The sequence below is a fragment of the Anser anser genome (genome assembly GCF_964211835.1).
Source record: "Anser anser genome assembly, chromosome: 2".
NCBI classification, from domain to species: domain Eukaryota; kingdom Metazoa; phylum Chordata; class Aves; order Anseriformes; family Anatidae; genus Anser; species Anser anser.
Window position 1 is genome coordinate 13,481,502 of NC_139721.1, and position 20,518 is coordinate 13,502,019.

Below are 20,518 nucleotides of genomic sequence, written 5' to 3' on the forward strand. Positions count from 1 at the left end.
AGTCTCAAAAAATTTTTTGCCCACAGAGGAGAGCTGGTGTCCAGTTTGAGAGTAGCATGGCATTTAGTGACCTCTGGGACGCAGACCCGTGAATGCACAGGGATGGTATCAGGATGGGATCATCTGGTTTTAAATCAGTACTTTTAAATCAGGAATTGTTTTTGGCACTGTACCAACTGATACGTGTGGATTGGCTCCTGTAACAGCATTCGTATTGTGCCCAGATGTGCCTCTCATCCAGATGTTACTTGGGTGGCCGTTCAGAGCATCTCAGCCTCTCCAGCTGGGTTGCATGCAAGAAGAGTCACTGTGCTACAAACTCTCCTTGTAACCTATGCTTCTAACACAGGAGCAGAAAGCTGTGATGGTACCCAGTAGCACTATCTGGGATTTTGTAGGTGGAAATACAGCAGCCACAGGCACAGCTACCATCTAGTATCCTTTAAAAGCACACACCGTTTGTTTTTAGGCAAATGTGAGTCAATCCACACTACATGTAACAAAGCAAAGATTGCAGAACTTTGCAGATGGATTTTATACATTTTCCTGTCCCTCCAGACAAGCTTGCTGTGTGGAAAGCAGCACAACACTGTGGCTTAGTGTTGTAGGGAGTATGAAATCTGGGGTATAATCTCAGCTCTTTTTTAAAACACAGAAGACCCCATAAGGAAATTTTCATAGTATTAAACTGGACAGCCACGGGATGTTTAAACTTGCTTTCATGTTGTATCCTTTCTATAAAGTTATGAAAAGTTGAATGTACCAGTTCTTTTGTGTTTCCAAATCCTCTTTTCTGAAACAGTAACTGCTGTGTAGCAGATCAGATATACTTTATACTTAATAAACTAATCATCATCAAGTGATCAACAGATCATTTAAGCGGATGCACAGCATGCTTCTTGTTTGTGAATTTCCTCTCCCTATTATGAAGTGTGATCGACAGCACTTGGTTGTGGGATCAGGGAGCTGTGGAAGCTTAGAAGCAGGGCCACAAATAGGATCCTTGGACTGGAAATGGAAGCAAGCATTGTGCATGGCACAGGGCATGAAACATCTGCTGTGTGCCACCTCTTTCACTGGTGGGTCGGTGATGCCTCCAGTTAATGTTGAATCGATTATTTGGGATGAAAAGTCTTTTGGCTGAAAACATTTGTAGAAATGCATCCCAATGTTTTAAAACTATGCAAGATTTCTATTCTTATAATGCTGTAAGTAACGTTTCTTCATGCAAAGAAGGATGTACCCTTAACCTGTCTTCTTTGTGGCAGTTACTGCGCTGTATCCCATTCACACGCATCTTTCCCCTCTTCTTTTTGCCTTGCAGACTGCAGTCATAGTTCATGTTATTGAGCATGGGCCAGTTCAAGATCCTGCTGAATTAGTGGTGAAACTCGTGTTGCCTTTAATAGGACCAAGTTGTGGTTCTGTGCGCATTCCAGAGTATTTACAATGGCTGTCATCAAGAATTAGCCTTGGGAGATTTCTAACAGCATTGTAACCAAATGTCAACATGTTTTTTTAACCATACTAACCATCCAGAGCTTTGCAATAGTAACGCAGTGAGGTCAAAAGTTCCCAGCTTCTTCTTATTTGGGAGACCAGTTAAAAAGCAGGGAAAATCACTACATATGGTAAAAAGCTAAGTTAAATTGCTTTTATTTTGTTACTGGACTGCGGGCTGTAAATGCTGGATTTAAGACAGATAACCTGCAGGGTGGGAGAGGAGGGTGCAAACGCTATAGATACTGTTTCAGATGAGGTGTTGGAGTCAGCCAGGCTAGGTGCTGACCACAGGGCATTTCCTAGACACTCCCTGTGCAAAACCTGGGTTAGCCAGTGGGGAGAGATTAAATTCTCCAGGGACTGTTGGAAGCAGACCAGGAATACCAGCTTTCTTCTCCCGGGGTGAACTTTCCTAATACATGCACTCCTGGTTGGTTTCTAAATGCTGGAGCTTAGAAAGCAAAACCCTGGGGGAAAGGGACCTCAATATTAGTAGCCACATGTGCCTTGTATTCCTCCTAATGCCATCATTAATTATTTTTGTATGATATTTTGTGGCATATCTTGCCATTTTTCCACGGACTGCGGTGGGAAGAAATCTGAACTCCACTTTGGAAAACATCTTAGGCTGTAACTTTTAAGGCAGCTTTTATGGCATCGCATTATGTTACTTACATAGCTTACCCGTACAGTGAATTTGCAGCAAGATGGAGTGACGCTGACGGAGATGAATTCCTTTGGCTGTTTGGGGAATGCAAAATGCAATCCCATAGAAATTTCACCGTAATTTGCCGTGATTAGTCTCTGCTTTCATTAAACTATTTCCTGGTTTGACATTTTTTATATGTCTCTGCTCTAAACTTAGCTCTGAACTTCAACCTTTACATTACTACAAAAATAGATTCATTAGCTGAGCCTCCCTCAGGTGGGTAACATTAAAATAAATAGTAGGTTATCTAAGGTACTATGCGATTGCATGCTAACAGGCTGCTTCTACCTTCAGTGAACTTCCCTGTGAAGACTGCCCTAAATTTGTCATCTTCAGCATGAAACCTCCGCCCTGCAGGTCCACCTTCAGAGCTCCCTAGCTTTTCCCCAGGGTGCACACAATGAGCCCGTCAGCAGGTAAAGCAAAAAGCCATGGATCACGTTAAGAAAGCAAACCTTCACTGTGGCTTTATCGTAGGCAAGGAGAAAAACAGCCAGAAGCAATCATTAGAGATGCCAAATTCCCTGTTTTATTAAGACGCTAACCTTGTCCTATCCTTGACCTCATGGGAAGGGTTTCTGAAGCCAGCCAAGGATTAGGGAGTTATGTTAGTTACCAGCATCCTAAAACTTGCCTGTGACTAACAGAAATGTCAAGTGCCGGTTTATAATGAAGTGCATGTGCTCTCCACAATCTTTTCTTTCTTGTATTTCTTTGGAGCTTCAGCAAGACCTGTGGGATTAACTAATATACAAATGGGAGGGAACAGCTGCATGTGGTTTTTAATCTTTCCAGGCCTTTTTTTTTTTTTTAAGGTTCCCTGTAAAGACACTTCCAGTGACCAGATACAAAAAAGTAATGTAATCCCTTTCCATGTGCATGTTAATTGTCCCTCTTCTTTCCAACAATCCTTTCGATCCTTTTAGAAATGTCTTTTCCACCTCTTTTTTTCCCCAGTTTTTTATAGTTCTGCACATCCTGTGGATTATAGGGGGGCGAAACAAGCATCATTGCTTTTCTCACCGTACTTATCCACCTGCTGTTGAGCTCCTTCATGAGGTGCAAACTCTGCTCTTACACTGGAGAGTCAAAATATCAAGGAAATGTTACTTTATCAATTTGTATTGTCAGTTCCAGTAGACCGAGATACTAATGACAAAAGCTTTATGTCCATTTTTGCTTCTTTAATGCAAACACTGCAAGGTTGTTCTGGCAAAAGTGTTTTTGCAAAGGGTGTTTTTTCCTATTCAGTAGTCGGCCATACAAGCACTGAAGCTGGAGTGAGGTGCCAGTGCTGTAGCTAGGTCATTAAGAAAAAAATAAAAAAATAAAAAAATAATACACACACACACACACAAAAAAAAAGAAACACACCAAGAACAGAAACAAAACCCCCAGTTCTGTGTCTTTCACTGTTCTTACTGTGCCAGGGATGCTTTAAATGTAGACTTGGCGAAAAGAAAAAGCACTCCTGCGGCTGGAGAACATTCTCCTTCCTGAATGTCAAATGTCTTAGCCGACAATGGGGTTGTTAAAATAGTCTCAAGGTTCCTTTGAGAAACTTGAAAATAGGGGTAGCTGCAAGTTGTCTTTTATAATGGTAATATTTGAAGCGGCAGAAAAATTCCTTTCTGTTTTTTTTTTTTTCACTGACTCCAGCATTTTGCTCGTGTTAACGTAGCTCTGCGTGCTCAGAGCAAATGTGTACGGGCTCCCAGAAATCTGATGGGTAGATCAGAGTGGAGAAAATACCTGATGCTGGAGGGGAAGCAGCCACACAGCATGGTGAATTAGAGTTGTTTTTCAGCTCGTGACACTATCTCTGAAACGAGAAGTGTGTTCATACGTTACGGGCTGTACAGTCTCCTCAGACCTTAGACAACCATATCATTGTTTTAGAGCTGAAGTGTGGGACGTGTCATCACAGAGTGATCGTCGGTATCGAGCTGTGTATTGCAGCGTTGTATTTATATTCCTGCTCTCTGCCTAATTCTGCGGGGGGAGCGATAGTGGTAAGATTGTGAGACACGCAAGCTGTCCAAACAAGATTTAGGCAAATGACATGAGAGTGTATTTGAGGGTGTTTTTCCAGGATGAAATGAAAACGTTTCTCTTTTCCCATTTCCTTTGCACCTATGCTCATTGGTTAGCAAAACAAGTAGACAGCAACAGAGCCACATTGTTATTCTCATCACAGACCTATGAGTTTTCAAAGAACAGAAGCGAAGCTTCAGTTTTAAAATTTTATATAATTTCTGAATTTCTAGAACAGCCTTTTAACAGCGACCTTAAAATGTCTTTGCACGAGAAAGCCACCGGCCTGTCAAGTAGTTCAAACATTTTGACTTTCTCCAACAGCACGCAGATCTGATTTTAACCACCTTCCTGCGACACGGTATAAAAAGCACGGCAGCTGCTAGACAACATTTAAAAAACCCTGGCATGGCCGTGTCCGGGGCTGCAGTGCCTTTGATGCTGTGACGTGGCCTCTTGAACAGCCGTGGCTTGGGGCTGCTGCCGACCCCCTTGGCTCCCCCAGCTCTTCCATCACAGCGGTGGCAGCACTCACCTGACCCTGTAATGAGCCAGATCAGAAAGTTACGCTGGCAGAAAACTCATTACTTTTTGGGGTGGAACATTAGCTTTCTGCAGGTTTAGGTCCCTGAACCAGCTCACTACGGGTTTTTTGACAAATTCAAATTCCAGTGCAAGGGCATGTGGCAGAGGTATAGGGACTGGGAGATGGGGCTGCCGCTTTGGGCAGCCTGCAGCTCTTTGGCTGGGCTGGCTGACCGCACAAACGGAACCAGCAGCTTGTTCAGGAATAAATCTGGGTTGTGTTGATCCCCAGTCAGTCTTCGTTCTGACTAGAGAAAATAGCTGTGCACATTTAGTCTGAAACGGCAGTGAACTTTGAGTTGTACTGAGTCTTAACCCCTGTTGCAAATCAGTGTATGCTTTAACCAGATAAATAACCTGCTAGGAACATTCGTGTTCGCTAAGAAAACTGTTATTCCAATGCTTTTTTTTTCTTTTTTTTTTTTCCCCAAGGAAGTTGTATTCATGCAGTGTGGTCTCCTTTGCCATTTCTAGTCTCTACAGCTTTCTTTTTCTACTTTCATTCCCTCTTTTCTTTAGTAATTATCTACGCATGTTTGGAAGTGCTACCCATCTATAATGCCCAGGAAGAAAAGCAAGGCAGTTTGGTCCTGGCCTCCTGTTTTGAATGGCTAAAGAAGGAGCTGATTTGTCAAATTAATACCATGCAGGTGGTCATAATCTTGATATTGACCTGGCCTTTTGGAGATTACACATACCTCAAATCAGAAAATGTACTATGTGGCCTAAATTCGAAATCGTATTCTGGCTAATTGCTTGCTGTGGAGCACTTAGATACAAATGAAGAGTCCTGCTTTTGCCCTGTGTCACTTAACCTCGTAGCTTATTAGCTCTAGAATTTATTTGTTTGCTTTGTGAAACACCACAACAGAGCACTTAATTGCATTAACAGTCTTCATTATCTGGGATAACGATCAGCCTGTACTAAGGAAAGACGTAAACCTGAAGTAGCATGAAGAGTAATTTCCTCTCCCAGATTCGGTGAGGTTCCTCCACAGGCCAATTCATCAGCAGTAACATTGTTCTCTTGTTGCTTTAGGTGCCTTCAATAAATGGATATATTAAGAAAAATTCTGGCTAAAAACAGCCATTTAATTCACCACACTCTTAGGACTTTGCCAGTCTTTATCTGTAACGCATACGCTATTTCTTCACATGCCAACGAGAGCTGAGCAAAGGATAAATCTAAGTCAGGCACAAGTGCTCAGTACAAGGGGATTGGAAAGAAGAATAAGTGTAAAGATTGGGCTGATAAATCGTGAAAAATGATGATAGTAAATGGAAGATATGTGAGTGAAAGATCTGAGCTTGAAAGTTAGCCTCTATTTCTGCAGCACAGTTTGTTTTTTACAGTGCAAAAAAACCCCAAACCTTTAATCAGATAATTATGGAGCACAGTTACACAGTGAGTGAATGCTGTTGTGCCCGTGTTAGCCTTCAGATGTAAAATTATTCTTGCAGAATTTGAGATGAAGTGTAAAATTGGGCCCTGCATGTCCCCTCACCCTTTCCACAAGGGTTGCATTAGTTCTGGCCAGATTCCAGCGGAAGGAATTACACTTTGCCTGTTCTCCCTCCCAAGTTTTGATCTAACCATCTTAACGTTGATTGTTCTGATTTTTTTTTTAGATGAAATATTGCTATTGCTATTCATATAAACCCCAGGAAGGATGAGAAGGTTTCTTTTCAATGATATTCTGCCATGACGTTTTATTTATTTAACTTCTCCCCTCCAACATCAGGAGAAACAGAGAGCCCAGAGGTGTAAAACCTGCTCCAGCCTGGGCTGGAGGGGACACGAAGCACTGGTGGGAATCCATGTGGTGGCCCATGGTTCTGGGGTGGATGTCCCACAGACAGACCCAGGGCAGGGCTTGCACCAGGAGGAGAAGAGGATGCCAAAAGGAAATGGGCGAGTTTGCTGCTTCCCAGGGTATGGGAGCTGTTTCTTTGGGTCCCCCATCAGGGTAGGGCAGTGGGAGCACATCCCAGCATGGTCCTGAGCACAGGCAGCCATGGCACAGGAGCTTAATCCCTTGTTCTACGTAACCCAGCCTTGAACTGCTGTGGGCTGGGCTGGGCAGGATTTCACAAGACAAAGGAACTTCTTACAAGATTTTGCTTAATTTTTAGAATGTTGTTCTCTCCATCTTTTGCCTCGGCATCTGCAGGTGCATCTCGAAGAGGATCCACCTCCCCTCGGGCAGGTGCCAGGTCAGCTCACCTTATGGGGCTTCACAGCTTTGAAAGCCCGTGTTTGAATGTATATGCATTCAAGTTCAGTTGGAAAAAAGCAGGAGAGATGCAGGTATGATAAGAAGAAAAGCTTTGATCCCTTTCCTCTAAAAGCAGGTGAAAGGCCTCCTTTTTTTCTTTTAGCCTCTGTCAGTAAATATTGCAAGAAAGACAGTGAAAGAATTGGGGACAGTGATGCTCCTTGGTTCTCAAGTGTGATTTAAATGCAACAAATGAACCACATTCTGTAGGGAAGCAGAGACATCTCCTGAACACGTATGCAGCCTTGCCAATGGGGAGCAGAGGGTGCAATTCCCAATGATTTTAGCCACTTAAGAGCCTACACGACTGGTCTCCTCCTGCCCCACTGGTTTTCTGCCCCGTCCTCCTGCAGGTACATGTGCTCAGGGGCTGAGCTAGAGCAAGCTGGCTTTGAATGGGACTAAAGAGACCTGATGTCTGTGTTGATTTTTTCATTTGGACCACTGGTGGACTTCTGGTGCAAGCAGGGAGTCAGCAGTGGACGGGCAGAAAAGGGGAGCTCCTGCTCTAAGACAGCTCTAGGGATACACAGTGAAGAAGCTTGAAAGAAAAGGGATATCCATCTTGGAAAATCCCAGATTTTCACTGGAAACTCTGAGGCACATCATTTGACAGTTAACATTTTTCAGCTCGTATTGCTCTTGTTGTTTGTCCGGGTGATGTTGTACAGAGGTAGGTGGGGACAGCCCCGCAGCCACCTCCCATGACACTGGAGGGGACGAGTTTTCCTGGGGCCCAACTGCAAAACACCAGAAACAGAGCTGCAGGGCTAAGGAAAGCTCTTCTGCCTCCCCATGAGCAGTATCTGCTGTCAAACACATATTCTCATTTGCTGTTTTGTCTCCTAAAGTTAAAAATCACCTTCGGGGAAATGGAGGGGTCCATTAGGGGTGCTTTGACATTCAGGCTCTGGCCAATATGAATTCCTCTCACCCCAGTCATCAGTTTTTTTTCTAACACAATACTCCCATTTCAGCTTTTTTTTGATTAATGGCATGAATAAATAGATTAGAAAGCAGCAGAATAGGCCATAAAAAAATGAACTATTCCCTCTGCTCTGCAGCCCCACCAAAACCCTCAGCTAATGCTCATTGAGAAAGCTGGCAAATGCAGAGCTGATCCTAGTAAAAACGCCCTCATTTGGAGGAAAACATTTTTTTCGTTGTGTTATTCTGTAGTGTTGCCCCATCCTGATCTTCCAATTCAGCTTCCAATCAAAGGTGTGCTGTCTCCCCCCACAAGTGCTTTTAGGACAGATTAGCTAGTTAATGTTTGAGGGATGTTGCAGAACAGCAGAGCAGAGCTGCTGGTAAAAGCAGAAGCAATACGCCTCGTATCCTGTTTTGCCAAACAACTGCTAACAGGGAAAAATAAACAGATTTTCTAAAAATACCTTGAGAAGAAGCTGTGCTCTCTGTTGGAAAGAGGGATTGACCTTTAGAAGAATAGGGGAGTTAAAAAAAACAGTGGTGAGGGAAAAGTTACATGCATTATAATTTTCAGTGTGGCAAGACATTTACTCAATGCAGACTCTACAAATCCAGTCCAATTTCAATCCTCACCCTCTGTTTATGAAATAGGCTCCTAAGGCTATTAACGCCAGCCTCTTACCTTATTATTGTATTCTGTAAAAATAAAATTATACCCATAATACCGTGACAGCCCTTACAAAAATGTGCCATTAGACAATTACATTGCAACACAGCGACTCTGGGAACTGCAGGGAAGTATTTCTCTTACAGCTTAATTGTTGTATCAATAGCATTTTCAACACTCTTGGTTGCTGAGGAAGAAAGGAACATGATGATACCGTGTGTAAAAAAGCGTATTTGGAAGTATTGATTGTGGGGTCTGACTGTGGCAAGAATGCTTGAGTTACGAGTGAAATCCTCCTAAGAACTGTACTTGAAACAAATCCATGGTTGAAAAGGTTTCTTCTTTCATTCCTATTCTCTCCCACTCTTCTGCTAGTGTCTGTTTTATTTTAGTTATTTTAAGACAGGAAATGTTTTGACACTGGAGTTCTAACTAAAAGAAATCGTAGTGCTGATAAAAAAAAAAAAAATCATTTCATTCCCTTCCCCCAGATCCTTCAATTCTGAAGATTTATCACCAGCTGCAGAATTATGCTCTCTGTTTAACTGGGCAGTGATTGATAGTGCACGTCAAGATAATTAGGCTAAGTAGTCTCCTAAACCCCCAAGCCCACAGCTACCTTTAACCTCCACATTGTCTTTACTGCAACATAAATAAAAGCTTTAGCAAAGGATAGAAAAAAAATAAAATGGATAGTGAGGGAGCCTCTTTGCCCTCTCCAAGGGGTTTCCTCTTCTCATTTTTAATGAGGCCCATATTAGTTGTCATTTGTACCTTCCCTGATGAATAGTTTGAAAGAAAAGCTTTTCTCTGTGCGCAGCAAAATTTGTGCCAAGTTGCTGACCTTTGCTTTCGGTAAGACCTCGTTTGAGTCTCAGTCCCAAGCCCAAACATATTGTTGGATCAATCATGTTGATTTTTGGCTCTGATAGTAATGCACAGCTAATGAGTTGTGCGGTGTACGTATTAACCTCAGGCCTGACAGTGCCAATGCCAAGCACGTAGCAAAATCACGCTGGGGCTTCGGAAAAGACATACAGTGCTGGCATCTTAATAGGAGCAGACAATTAAAAACAGTAGAGCAGTATCGTATCACAGGTTCACTGCTTGTGGGATGCAGGATTTAATCAAAGCAGGAAAAACAAACCATCTTCTGTCTGTTCGAAAAAAAATATAAAATAATCTCAACATCATAAAGGTGCTTTATGAACTGTGAAATAGAGAGGAAAGCCTGCATGTTTAAGCAGCAAGATAATGATTTTACTACCAAAAGGGAATCTACCTGGGGGAACAGCCATTGAAAAGCACTAGATTTAACCTTGTCAGAGATTACCGTGTAATGATTATCATGGCATTTCAAGGAATTTGAGCCCAGTGCTATAACTTTTTGATTAATAACTGCATGGTACCTCATTTAGCAATACTTCAGCAAAGTTCTTCTGTCCCCATAAGTGAAAGCTCCTAAGACCAATTGTTGGATTCCCAGAAACAGACAGCATCACTGGTTTTGAAAGCAGCTGTTTCTGATCACTTACAAAAGTAACACTTCCCTCAAACGGCCAGATTTTGATCGCATTTTACAATTGTAAATCTAGGGAGAGACAGTACTTTGCTAATCAGCCCCATGGAGAGATGGGCAAAAAGCTCAATGTGCACAATATCCTTCTCTCCTGGAAGTTTTCCTTCAAGGATTAGGAAGGGAAGGAAGAATTGCACAATGGCTATATAAGAAAGCAACATTTTCAGTTTTAATATAAGTCCTAAACAACCAGCTGGAGGGGACAGAGAAGCAGAATAAACATGATTTCCAGAGGTCACACACAGTTTTATGGATCCCTCTTTATGCAATGAAAACTGGTCAATTAAACTGAAGGAACGTTACTGCTTAAAACAGAAAATCAAATGACATGGAGTGGAAAAACCCAAAGTACATAGATGTGCAATCTTTGGTCTTCACGTTAGCCTTTGGATGCAAGATAGAAAAAACAGCCTGACAGGTAACAGGGCAGCCTGAAAAGGGGGGGCAGTAGGTAAGAGAATCCAAAACAGGATCTTCTGGAAGTATAAAGTTCTCTAGATGCAGGAGGAATTCCCCGTCGTGCATGGTTCCTTGTAGAGCACCCTGCCAGGAGTCAACATGGCAGCATTAGCGAGTCCTGGAAAGAGTAAGCATGAGGGAGGTGAGTGGCCTCACACTCAAAGTGATGCAGTGGGATCATTCCCTGTCAGATATACCACAGGTGTAGAGAAATTAGATGCTGGTGTAACACCCTTGACCCCATGGCAGAACCTGGTGGAATGATGTTGGATTTTTTTTGGCAGCAACACAGCTCACAAAAGTAATGCAGTTTTATCAGAAAGGTCGTACATGAATTTGAGAAATGGCCACAAAATGGGATTTGTGGAAAAATCCACAGTCCATTTTACAGTTTCTCTTGCTGAAATATCACATGGAATCGTGGCTTTTTCAGCTGTAATAGTGATGTTAGGTATTTTCCTCTTCTCACCCGGCTGTGGTATTGGCTGTATTAACGCACAGCTTAGTCTGATTTCAGTTAAGACAGGCGGGAGCAGTAGTTTCGCAGGTATAACAAGCAATAGCAATTAAACTTGTGGGAGATGAGGATGAGAAGAGTCAGAAGAAGTTGGTGAAAAATGACAGGACTTAAATGGCATGCTGCTAAGGAGTGAGTCATCTCATCAGCGGGGAAATAGGATGCTTTAACTCCAGCAACTTCAGCAAAAGCACACCCGTTTTTCCAAGCTTCAGTTCCAAGACTGCCAAGGATCATCTCAGAGATCTGGTTAGACACCTCGGAATATATATATATTTTTTTAAGTACAGGGTTTCCCCCTCTCCTTCGAAAGGATTTGTCTGCTTGTGCAGTGTGCCTGTTTAATAAATTCAGGGTACGAGGAGGCACTCTTGAGGCAGAGGCTGTTTTTTTGTGTGTACATTGAAAAGAAAGCATATGTGTGTATTCAGAGCAGCTGCTCCCAGTGCGGTGATGTTGCTGCTGAAGACAAATGGACTTAACAAACATTTCCTCTGATGTTATTTGGATTCCCTGAAGTTCAGGTTCTCGTATAGTAACAGTAGCCCTACTGGAAGGAAACACCTGGGTTTTAATCACTAGACGCTAGCAACTGCCAGCCACCACGAGGACTGCTGAAACTCCATGTGCACACATCATGTTATTGTTGGGGCTTTTTTTTATTTATACGTTTCTGCTGAGCAGATGCTGCTGTGCAAACATTCACGCACCGATCTTGTACTGAAAATAGTTGCAGACATCGGCCATAGTGGGCTGCCCACGCATAATGTGCATATAGCTGCTTTATGCTAGAAATGCCAGGGATGTTTATGGAAGCATCTCTAAAAAGTTCACATTGAGGAAAAGCCTGCTATGGAAATAGAAGCTTTCCCATTTGTTTATGGAATGAAAAGCTTGTACATCAATATGAGAAGTGTTTTCTGGTGTTCCCTCTGGCCTTATCTCCTGTCATCCCATTGTGCAAGGCATTCTGCAGGGCCTTTTAGGAAGGAAACACGTTAAAACTTTAGGTTTAAATGCACACGTGTTCATTCCCCTTAAAAATGCTTTATCATGTTTGGATTTATGCTTGGATCCTGTAATCATCGGGTTAAAAAATACATTAACATTCTCCCCCGTGAAATTTCCAAATGGAGGTTTAAATTTGCATGCCCCAAACTGCAGTCACAACTTAACAAGGCCGAGGGAATTGGCAGAGGTGGCAGAAGCTGTTGGTGGCAGGGGTACTGCAGAGAGGAGCGGCGTGGAGAGGGATTGCACAGCTGCACGAGGTGGGCCGAGAGCCTTCCGTGTGACATTGTGTCTGCGGGCCCCCTGCTTCTGTCCCTGTTGGGAGGGTTGGTTATTGAGGATGAGCTGACAAGCTGTTGGGTTCTCACTTGGACGTTGCTGGAGGTTGGAGTAAAAAAGACAGCAGCAATGATTTTCACAGAATCACAGAATTGTAGGGGTTGGAAGGGACCTCCAGAGATCATCGGGTCCAACCCCCCTGCCAAAGCAGGTTCCCTAGAGCAGGTTGCCCAGATAGGCGTCCAGACAGGCCTTGAACATCTCCAGAGAAGGAGACCCCACAACCTCCCTGGGCAGCCTGTCCCCGTGCTCCGTCACCCTCACTGTGAAGAAGTTCTTTCGCATGTTGGTGCGGAACTTCCCGTGATCCGTTTTGTGGCCATTGCCAAAACATTTGGTGGAAATTGTTGTAGTTGGTAAGCACATTAATGTGAGAAGGCCTAGGGACTAGCCAAACCTGTATGCAGATTGGGGTAGGGAATAGAGGGACAGCTTCGGAAGAGAGTGTGGGCAGTTGTGAGATAAAGCTGAGCTAATGGGATCCTTCGGGAAGGTGACAGTGGAAGCAGCTGAAACTGCTGGGCACATGCAGGTGTACCAGTCCTTGAGTGGTCTGGAAGGTGTTGAAAAATCCCCTGTTGGAAAGGATAAGACCAGCCGCCTCCGAACCTTTCATAACCTTAGAAGATGGATTCTTTGCAGCTGCAAGGAGACCTCAAAGAAAGGAATTCGAGCTTCTCTGTGTTCTTTCACTTCAGATTGGCTACAGGGCTTGTTTGTGCTCATCAAAGGTCATGTACATCATCAGTTTCCATTGGCCTGGACACCGTCAAGTAAAACTTCAGTCTCCACCCACTTCAAATAATTTTAAACAGCTGCTTGGATAGTTGCAAGCACGAGCAGAAGGAATGGGTTGTGGTTATAGGATCGCATCCAAGCAAATGAACGGTTCTGAAAAACAGTTAGGAGGAGCCGACCACTAACCGGTAACTGGTGCGCACCTGTGGGCCTGCAGGGGCCTGCAGAGGGGTTCGGTGATGAAGTGGTGGCAGCAGAAGTATTGCAGGTTGCTCTGCTACAAGACAATGAAATACAAGAATGCCAGTCCCAGAGGTAACACAGATCACAGACTGCTTCTCTACTAGAGAAGCCAATAGCCACCATGCTGTCATGTGTCAGCCCCAGGGTTATCAGCTCAGGGCCCAGGGTTCAGCAGCAATGAAGGTTACGTGCACGTGCAGATAACAGCAGAGGGAGTTTACTCCTGATCTCTTCTCCTTTCCCTTTTATCAATCTGATCTTCTCCCCTTAAACTCCCCATCACTGACCACCCCTTCTGATTTTATCTGGGTTATCTGAGGAGGCATGTTCTACTTTTGAATAAACACTACTTTTAAAGAGGTGCTGGTTATATGCATGAAGCCGTGGTAATAGCTAGCCTGATTTCCATCTGGCATAACTTAGGAGTAAATCCATTGACGTCAGTAGAATTGAACGGATGTAAATATAATTGAAGTCAGGTCCTATATTTTTAAGATTAAGCCTAGAAAATGCTGCGACTCACTCTCCCCCCTCACTCTCCCTTTCAAGCCCTGCCACAAATATGAATGTCTTAATTGGGACTTAGTCTATTTCTGCCTGGTTTAATCAAAGATCTGTCAGTAAAGAATTTTTACGAGATGAAAAGGTGAAGCCCTCCTGACCCCCCCACCTATCTTTAGAAAATCTCCTTGGCTGCTGTTTCTGAAAAATCTCAGCAGCAGTTGTTCTTTTTTCTCTTGGTCAGTTATGTCAAGCAGCATATCTGCAGCTATGTTTAGTTCTGAACACAAACATGAAGCAGAAATGAAAGCTTTTTGGCAAGCCAAGAACATGATTTTCAGCTCATTCTCACAGAATGGTGTTAATTAATAGATTGTTTTCTGACAAATAGTGAATTGTGCCTGACTATTTTCCATATGGCTAAGGATATAAGCCAATGAAGGCACGGCAGTTATAAATCCAGAAATTTTGGTATGAAACCACTGGTATGATATCCAATCCTATTTGCTGTATTTCTAAAAAGGGTTATGTGAATATTAGCATATGAGAATGTCACTGGAGTACGTAGGTTCCAATTTTCTTTTGCACACTTTTATACTGGTGTTATTCAACGGAGTTACTTTTTCTACCAATATATGTAAGAATATGTTTAGACCAACACAAACTAAAAAAGAGATCTCAATTAAAAGACAAATATATATCTTCTTAGTAGGAATATAAATGGGATTAGTAATTTTACAAAATTTCTCAGTGACTTCAGTGCAAATACATTTCTAACGCTGAGGGTAAAATCAGGGGTAGTGACATTGATAATATTCATACCTGTTTGTACTCTTGGGCTCTTCATTTTGTTGTAGCTGCAAAAGTAATCTTAGGTCTACGCTGTTTGTGTTCCCCTCAGCCAGTTCTTACTGTAAATGGCTGGCACTTGCCAGCTGGGGTGATTTATTAGCCTGCAGCAGGAAAGATTCTTCCATTGATGAAATCAGTTGGATCATGAGATCGTATATCTCTCATGCCAAAAAGCATTTCTCTTCAGATATGTGACGTGTTTGTAAAGAGATAAAAAAGGCTAATGCAGTTACCAGGAAGTTCTTTATTTTATTAAATTATCTATTTCAGGAGTAATTCTTAAATCCTTCGTTCCACATGTTGGCCCCAGAGAGATAACCTGTAGCACACTATCGGTTTATACTAGCTTTGGAAATTAATTCTGTTCCTCCAAAGTATTTCTTCTAGAGAAATGTTCAGTTCTCTGTAGAATTGTCCAATGAGTAATTAAATGCTACAGTTATAGAAAAAATATGAAACACTGAGAATTAAAAGCAGATAAAGAGCATTAGCTTTCAAAATTGCATAGCTTATAGCATGTAATTTGCTGATATTTGTAGGATTTGGGTCTGCAGATTGATGGCCTTAATTGTGTATCTTTTAGTAATCTCGATGAAATAACATGGCACAGCACTAAATCCATTTGTCCTGTGTGGCTAATTTAAAGCTCAGCATCAATAATTGCCAAGTAGAAGGTTCTTTATGTCCGTCTTGCTTATATGGCTCTGCTGAATATTCATAGCTCCTATTAACACATGCCCTTCAATATTTGCTACATTTTTGTCGTAGATAGTAGATTAATTAAGCAAGTTGTTGCCATAAACCTCTGGGCTGTGATCTTGTCAGGTCTTGTAATATACACAGCGTCAGGTCTGGAAAAATGATGCCCCCTGGTCAAAAAAAACAAGCAAAAAGGGGCATCAGGAGCTTATGGTATTGCTTCAGTCCAACTGTGTGCCCAGCCAGCTCCCAAAACATCTTGCTGGAGGGCTTGCAGTTTGAATGGGAAGGGGCAGCTCGCATCCTGACCATGGCTCTGGGCCTCATAGTTTGAATCCTTTTGCTTTAGGGTTATGTCTTCTACGACCATCATTTGAAATAGATTTTATGAAAGCTGAGCTCTCATTTTTTATTGTTGGTTCCTGGCCACAGTGCAAAGCTTGAAAGTATGGAATGTCAGCAAAACAAAAAGGCTTGATGGATCAGCAAAAATTAAAAAAGAATAATAATTGAAAATGTATTTTAAATACCAAGCAAATCTCAGGCTGACTTTCAAGCCACGTTTAATATTCCTATGGGAGCGTTGCCTGACTAAAGTCGGTAATACTGGTTTAAAGCTGTCTTGTCATTTATTTTTGCAGCATTAGGGACGTGTGTGTGTTTCTTCATGTACCAGACACATGGTGATGACAGCTATTGAGTAAATCACAGGACCCAGTGACAAACTGCAGTTATCCTCTAGCTCTGAAATTTCTCTCCTGCATTCTTACCACTTAGCCATTTCCTCTGTGGCCACCGCTCCCCTGAAATTACTTTGGGTTAGAGCAATGACCATCTTAAAACGATGTCTTGCTGAAAAACAAGTAAGAGTTTTCTGTTAGTCGTGCAAGCACGTAGTGACACCGGTACATACAATATCCCCAGGATCACAATGGCACGAGCTCCAGCATGGGCAACAAGTTCCTAATGGTGAAACCAGTCAAGCCCTACAACTGAGTGGCTAAAATTCAGCTCTGTCCTGGTTAGCGAATGAAAGAAATCAAATTGGATATTAAATGGATATTAAATTGGATATTAAATGGTGTAACTCTAATGATCCTATATTCCATGAGGATCTTAGATAGTTTGTGGAGGTCTGATTGTGCTGGCGGAAATACAGACTTTCTGTTTCTGTCCATTAAAAAAAAAAAAAGGGGGATATGGACTCAAATAATTGAATTCCTTTGAAAATTATAACCACGTAAATAAATAATTAATAAAAAATGCAAATATATCAACTTTGTGTTCATAGATCTTTACATAGGCATTTAAATAACTGTGTTTGGATTCCAAATTGTGAGTAATTTTCACCATATTTTTCAGAAACCTGTGGCCTCTCAGCATAAATAAAATTACAAAGGATCCTATTTATTTTTGCTTTTAAAATAAAGCATCCAAATGTTTCTCAGCATGTTCAAATTTTCAGTTGATGAAACACAGCATAGATTTTGATTTTTTTTTTTCTAAGAGAATACATTTTTGTGCCAGGCATGTAGCGAATTCCCTCATGTGCTTGAGGTCAATAATTGCAATGCAGTCCATCAGTATCACTGAATATTGATCAATGACACAATAGACTGAAATGACACAGTATTCGGGACTGTCCTTGAGACAATATCATAGCAATGACAAAGAAACTTCTTGTTCTCTCTGCCTTGCTGTCCTACTATTTTTTGTTCCAGCGCTTCTGATTTGTAATGACCCTTGGGTGAAGTAGCAAAGCTGTCAGTCTTGAAAAGGCATCAGTCACAAAGGGCCGTCATTTCTGAGCCTGAGCGTTAGGAAAGACGATGTGATAGAGGAAGGCAGAGAACATCTTCTGGGACAGATTTCAGTCACTGTAGTTTTAACATAGATGTTGATGACTACCTGTCCTTCACCAAACAGACACTGCAATCATTTCAAATGGCATTTTACGTGTTTGAGCCATCATTAAAAACTGCAAGCTGCTTTCAAATCAAAACTCCACCTCCAGCAGTCACAGCTGATTCAGCGCTGTTGACAAGGGTTCTTGAGTTGCTCATTAGAGATCCGTGCTCTTTTATGGAATTGAAAGGTAAAATGTATGTATCTTTTGAGGTAATGGGTGTTATTACTACATTATCCTAATCTAGCACCCACTTGATCAGCTGAAGGCAGACTCAATTGTAAATTAACGATCTCGAGAGACAGTGACTCGAAACTGTGATGTCTTCACATTGATTCTGCTCCTGTACAATTACCATTATAGCCCACTGATGAGGATGAACTACTTCATAAAACACTTCACCTTGACTTGAACGGAAAAACCTGCCCACAGCAAAGCTCCAGCGTATAGCAACCTGCGTAGCATAGCAGAGAACAGAGGTTGCTCTTGATATCTTGGAGCACATGTGGAGGAAACTGCTTTTCTTCACCACTGAATAACAGCAGCCATTCTCGAGCAGTTACACAGGAGGTGTGGTAGAGCCTCCAAATCTTCCCATCTTTTTTCTTGCCTGTAATAGAAAGCCATTCACCAGTACGATCCCTTTCCCCTGTGGCTGACCCTGCTGTGCACAATGGCTTCATGGACCGAAGAGGAAGATACAGGACCATGCCGTCGTCCCTTCCTTGGGTTTCCTAGGGCTTACTGGAGGAAGGGAAGTAGTGTTTTTCCCCAGTGCTAGGACTGTTGTGCTGTGAGGTCCAGTGATTATTTTCGAGACAACACAGCTGCTCATATGTCCCAGACTTGATCTGTGTCCTAGAGGTACAGTCTATCCCACGTATTAATCTATAATTTTTATTTAAATATTTATGAAACTGCAGGCAGCTGTTATCACCAACCTTTCAATGATACTTTTGTGGAGGGTGTTTCCGAAAGCAAATTTTCAGACAACCTCTGTTGCAGTCTGAAGAGTCCAGACATCCCAAATTTAAGCCATGTGTACTCAAGAGGCATGAACACACACCAGATGCAGAGGTGTCTACTAGTAGCATCTTCACATTTATCTTCACTTTTTATATCCAGGATATTTTTTCACTTTTTATCCTTTTTTGCTGGGTGAAACACAGGTGCTAGCTGGCCAGGGATGTAAGTACTTGTTACTGCCTGTTGCACAGGGGTTTGCTTTAATATAGCAGCTTAGCGCTCACATCCACTCTTCAGACTTTCTATTCACTTGTTCAGTTGGTATAACTGATTAGAAAAGCCCAGGGTTAGTGATGTCTTCCCTTTTTCTCCCTTCTCCTATGTCCCTTATAAACAGGACTTAATATGTGACCTCTTCCAGAACGGGTTTGTTCCCTGTCAGACTGGCTCTGAAGGTCAGTAGAACTGTAGCTAGCCTGTCCTCTATCTCTTGATCAGCCTCAATTCCCAGTGCTAGCTGGGCCTGTTCTGACCTTCCCACCTGCCTGCCTTGCTGTTTTTCTCTGTCCTTGCATGTTACAGGTTGGGCCGGTCTCCCTTGCCCCAGCCTTTGGGTGATGAAATGTCCTCTTCCCTTTCCCACTCTCCCCAGCCAATTTCTGAGAAGCAATAAAATGGGGAAGATAAGTAGTAAAGTGTAGATTTTTCTTCAGAAGTCGTTTAGTTCATCACTATCTTTTCAAGCATAGACCTTTGCTGTTTGCGAAGCCTTGCTGTCATATCCCTAGTAAATTGTCACTACTTAATTTCAGACAGCAGTCTTGTGGTCTGAAGAAGTTGCTACAGGACAAAACGTATTTTATTCAGAAAGTATAAGAATACTTTTTAAAATGCAGTGCAGTTTCTTTCTCCTTGGCTGAGATGAAAAGCAATCACTGTCTTGAACAAATGATGGTGCATTTACCACCTCTGTGCTCTCTGCCTGTTTGCCCTTCCCTGGGTGTATTCTTGATATTATCAGAAAGTTAGAGTCTTCTATCTTATTGCAAAGGAGTTCTTATGGACCTTCAGATCTCAGCTTCATGCATAGCAAAATGATCCTGGGTCATGGCAGAGATTTCTAAAAGGCATGAATTACCCTTTTCTTTTTTTTTTTTTTAACCTTTCTGATTCCAATAGTTTAATTTCTGAGCATTTAGTTAGCCGCTTTCTGTGGGCTCATGGATAAGGAGAAGAAAAAGAGCGTATCAGGATTTTAACTATTTCACGTGCTTTATTTAAGGTATGTTGTACAGTGAATAAAGTTCATGTGATGCTGGGTTTGTCACTGTCTTACATTTTGTGTCTTCTGCAAGGAATCTACTGCAAAGGAAATACAGAGTGTTAAACTCTACCAAATCAGAAGAATCAAGGATACATATTTTATACAGCTATAAATGATTTAAGGTACAAGCTAACTACAAATCCTGCAAGCCTTTAGGCTGCGATGACCATTTTATATAACTACTGCATTCACGTTCACTTGATGTTCATGCAACACGTGCACGAAAAGCTGCACGTGTGCAGAATAATTGCATAGTCTTCAACTCTGGAAATCTAAATCATGACTTTCTGACCCAAGTTTGGGTTTCCACCTTCATTTTTGCAGTGTTTCATAGACCCATGGAGTAATACAGGTTGGAAAGGAGTTTGTGTGGTTCAGTCCCCCTGCTTTAAGCACAACTAGACCACCTTGCTCAGGGCCTTGTCCAGTCCTGTCCAAGGGTGGACATTTCACAGCGTGTTCCAGTGTTTGACCGCCGTCACACGGCGGAAAGGTTTTGCCTAGTATCAAACCAGAATTTCCCTTGTCTCAGCTTGTGGGTGATGCATCCCATCCTGTCACTGTGAGCCTCTGAGGAGAATTTGGCTCCATCTTCTCTGCAGCTCTAGAAGATGTGCAGCCCTCCAGGCGTGTTCATTAGAAAAACTCCAGCTGACTTCACTGAGCTCTAGAGCAAACCT

The 20,518-nt window shown here is 42.3% G+C and overlaps 1 protein-coding gene across 1 annotated transcript in view; it reads left to right on the forward strand.

Annotated features, from left to right (window-relative positions):
* The window catches only part of SNTB1 (syntrophin beta 1), a 116,467-nt gene that overhangs the window by 75,692 nt on the left and 20,257 nt on the right, over positions 1-20,518 (forward strand). The gene's annotated exons all lie outside the window — the stretch shown is intronic.